Source organism: Mirounga leonina, unplaced genomic scaffold, assembly GCF_011800145.1.
Source record: "Mirounga leonina isolate KUSES-001 unplaced genomic scaffold, KU_Mleo_1.0 Mir_174, whole genome shotgun sequence".
NCBI lineage: Eukaryota > Metazoa > Chordata > Mammalia > Carnivora > Phocidae > Mirounga > Mirounga leonina.
Genome location: NW_023270451.1, coordinates 17430376 through 17435241, shown reverse-complemented (window position 1 = coordinate 17435241; position 4866 = coordinate 17430376).

The window sequence follows — 4866 nt, the reverse complement described above, 5'->3', positions numbered from 1 at the left end:
AAGGTCTCAAGTACACAACCTAACCCTACACCTAAAGGAGCTGGAGAGAGAAGAGCAAATAAAGCGTAAACCCAGAAGGAGAAGAGAAATAATAAAGATCTGAGCAGAAATCAATGAAATAGAAACTAAAAGAACAGTAGAACAGATCAATGAAACTAGGAGCTGGTTCTTTGAAAGAATGAACAAGATTGGTAAACCCCTGACCAGACTTATCAAAAAGAAAAGAGAAATGACCCAAATCAACAAAATCATGAATGAAAGAGGAGAGATCACAACCAATACCAAAGAAATACAGACAATTATAAGAACATATTATGAGCAACTCTATGTCAGCAAATTAGATAACATGGAAGAAATGGATGCATTCCTAGAGATGTATCAACTACCAAAACTGAACCAGGAAGAAATAGAAAACCTGAACAGACCTATAACCATTAAGGAAATTGAAGCAGTCATCAAAAATCTCTCAACAAACAAGAGCCCAGGGCGAAATGACTTCCTAGGGGAATTCTACCAAACATTCCAAGAAGAATTAATACCTATTCTTCTTAAACTGTTCCAAAAAGTAGAAATGGAAGGAAAACTTCCAAACTCATTTTATGGGGCCACCATTACCTTGATCCCAAAGTCAGACAAAGACCCCATCAAAAAGGAATACTACAGACCAATATCCTTGATGAACATGGATGCAAAAATTCTCACCAAAATACTAGCCAATAGGATCCAACAGTACATTAAAAGGATTATTCACCACGACCAAATGGGATTTATTCCTGGGCTGCAAGGTTGGTTCAACATCCACAAATCAATCAATGTGATACAATACGTTAATAAAAGAACGAACAAGAACCATATGATCCTCTCAGTAGATGCAGAAAGAGCATTTGACAAACTACAGCATCCTTTCTTGATTAAAACTCTTCACAATGTAGGGATAGAGGGTACATACCTTAATATCATAAAAGCTATCTATGAAAAACCCACAGTGAATATCATTCCCAATGGGGAAAAAGTGAGGGCTTTTCCCCTAAGGTCAGGAATATGGCAGGGATGTCCACTATCACCACTGCTGTTCAACATAGTACTAGAAGTCTAGCCTCAGCAATCAGACAACAAAAGGAAATAAATGGCAACTGAATTGGCAGAGAAGTGAAACTCTCACTTTTTGCAGATAATATGATACTTTATGTGGAAAACCCAAAAGACTCCACCCCAAAACTACTAGAACTCATACAGGAATTCAGTAAAGTGGCAGGATATAAAATCAATGCACAGAAATCAGTGGCATTTCTATACAGCAACAACAAGACAGAATAAAAAGAAATTAAGGAGTCAATCCCAGTTACAATTGCACCCAAAACCATAAGATACCTAGGAATAAATCTACCCAAAGAGGCAAAAAATCTGTACTCAGAAAACTATAAAATACTCATGAAAGAAATGGAGGAAGACACAAAGAAATGGAAAAACGTTCCATGCTCATGAATTGAAAGAACAAATATTGTGAAGATGTCAGTGCTACCTAGAGCAATCTACACATTCAATGCAATCCCCATCAAAATACCATCCACTTTTTTTAAAGAAATGGAACAAATAATCCTAAAATTTGTATGGAACCAGAAAAGACCCTGAATAGCCAGAGGAATGTTGAAAAAGCAAAGCAAAGCTGGTGCCATCACAATTCTGGACTTCAAGCTCTATTACAAAGCTGTCATCATCAAGACAGTATGGTCCTGGCACAAAAACAGACAAATAGATCATGGAATAGAATAGAGAGCCCAGAAATGGACCCTCAACTCTATGGTCAACTCATCTTCGACAAAGCAGGAACGAATGTCCAATGGAAAAAAGACAGTCTCTTCAACAAATGGTGTTGGGAAAATTGGACAGCCACATGCAGAAGAATGAAACTGGACCATTTCCTTACACCACACACAAAAATAGACTCAAAATGGTTGAAAGTCCTAAATATGAGACAGGAGTCCATCAAAATCCTAAAGGAGAACATAGGCAGCAACCTCTTCGACCTCAGCCAAAGCAACTTCTTCTTAGAAACATCACCAAAGGCAAGGGAAGCAAGGGCAAAAATGAACTATTGGGGCTTCATCAAGATAAAAAGCTTTTGCACAGCAAAAGAAACAGTCAACAAAACCAAAAGACAACCGACAGAATGGGAGAAGATATTTGCAAAGGACATATCAGATAAAGGGCTAGTATCCAAAATCTATAAAGAACTCATCAAACTCAACACCCAAAGAACATATGATCCAATCAAGAAATGGGCAGAAGACATGAACAGACATTTTTCCAAAGAAGACATCCAAATGGCCAACAGACACATGAAAAAGTGCCCAACATCACTCGGCATCAGGGAAATCCAAATCAAAACCTCAATGAGATACCACCCACACCAGTCAGAATGGCTAAAGTTAACAAGTCAGGAAACGACAGATGCTGGCGGGGATGCAGAGAAAGGGGAACCCTCCTACACTGTTGGTGGGAATGCAAACTGATGCAGCCACTTTTGGAAATTGTATGGAGGTTCCTCAAAAAGTTGAAAATAGAGCTACCTTATGAACCAGCATTTGCACTACTGGGTATTTACCCCAAAGATACAAACGTAGGGATCCAAAGGGTTATGTGCACCCTGATATTTATAGCAGCAATGTCCACAATAGCCAAACTATAGAAAGATCCAAGATGTCCATTGACAGATGAATGGATAAAGAAGAAGTGGTATATGTATACAATGGAATATTATGCAGCCATCAAAAGGAACGGAATCTTGACATTTGCATCACGTGGATGGAACTGGAGGGTATTATGGTGAGCGAAATAAGTCAATCAGAGAAAGACAAGTATCATATGACCTCACTGATAGGAGGAATTCTTAATCTCAGGAAACAAACTGAGGGTTGCTGGAGTGGTGGGGGGTGGGAGGGATGGGGTGGCTGGGTGATAGACATTGGCGAGGGTATGTGCTATGGTGAGCGCTGTGAATTGTGTAAGACTGTTGAATCACAGATCTGTACCTCTGAAACAAATAATACATTATATGTTAAAAAAAAAAAAAAAGAAGAAGATAGCAGGAGGGGAAGAATGAAGGGGGGGACATCGGAGGAGGAGACGATCCATGAGAGACTATGGACTCTGAGAAACACACTGAGGGTTCTGGAGGGGAGAGGGGTGGGGGGCTGCATTAGCCTGGTGATGGGTATTAAAGAGGGCACATACTGCATGGAGCACTGGGTGTTACACGCAAACCGTGAATCATGGAACACTACATCAAAAACTAATGGTGTAATGTATGGTGATTAACATAACATAATCAAAAAAATACATAAAAGGTGAAATTTGTCTTCTATCTTACATATTTTTTAAAAATTTCAATTTTTTAAAAAAACCCAATTGAATTGGCAAGTGTGAATTACAAAACCTCAAAAGCAAAAGAAAACAATATTAAAATATGTATTTAGATATTGGAATAGGGAAGGATATTTATTTATTTATTTATTTATTTATTTTTTTAAGATTTTATTTATTTATTTGAGAGAGAGAATGACATAGAGATAGCATGAGAGGGGGGAGGGTCAGAGGGAGAAGCAGACTCCCCGCCGAGCAGGGAACCCGATGCGGGACTCGATCCCGGGACTCCAGGATCATGACCTGAGCTGAAGGCAGTCGCTTAACCAACTGAGCCACCCAGGCACCCTAGGGAAGGATATTTAAAATAAGACCCTAAAAAGGTCATACCCTAAGGGTAATGATTCACATGTTGGACTACTTTAAAATGATTCATAGATACTATAAGGTGAAGTGGACTTAGAGGTACAAACTTCCGGTTATTGAATAAGTAAGTCACAGGGATGGAAAGTACAGCAGAGGGAATACAGTCAATAGCACTCTAGTAACTTTGTACAGTGACACATGGTGACAACACTGTGGTGACTCTTGCGTCATGTAGAGAATTGTCCAGTCACTCTGCACCTAATCTCACATTGTATGCTAACTATACTTCCATTTAAGAAAAAAAAAAAAAAAAAAGATACTCTAAACTTGGATAAGAGGTTTTAAAATACTTTCAATCAAAAAAGAATCGGTATCCAAAATGTATAAAAATCTTACAAATTAATAAGGAACTAACATTAAACAGAAACTGTAATAAGGAAAAGTTAAGCCACTCAAAGAAAGAAAAAAAAAAAACCATGAACAGACATTTCACAAGATAGGGAGTATGAACGGTTATTCAAAATATGAAAAGATGCACAAGTTCAATTGTAATCAAGGAAAGTAAAAAATAATGAGACATCCTTCTGTCCTAAATAAACTGGAGAACATAAATAACTGCCTATACAAAATGGTGGTCAGGTTATGGAATACTGGGAACTTTAAAAAAAACCTTTTTTTTTTTAAAGATTTGTTTATTTGAGAGAGAGAGAGAGCGAGGGCGAGCACAGAGACGGAGAGGGAGAAGCAGACTCCCCACTGAGCAGGGACCCCCGACGTGGGACTCGATCCCAGGGCCCTGGCATCATGACCTGAGCCGAAGGCAGACGCTTAACCGACTGAGCCGTCCAGGTGCCCTTTTTAAATTTTTTTTTTTTTTTTAAGATTTATTTGTTTGGAATACTGGGAGCTTTTAATAGACTCTTGGTAGGAGTGAATATTGGCACAATCATTTTAGAAAACTATATATGTCCTCTCTGAGATGTATCATTTTTCATAGTTAAAGAATAAAATATTAGGCAGGGCTTCTAAGACATCAGGAAGCCCTTGGCTTTACCCACTGGAAGACAGGAACAGAGGAGTGGTGCCATCGTCCACATGCTTCATAGGCACAGGCGGGCTGGCTGCTGTTTAGACCAT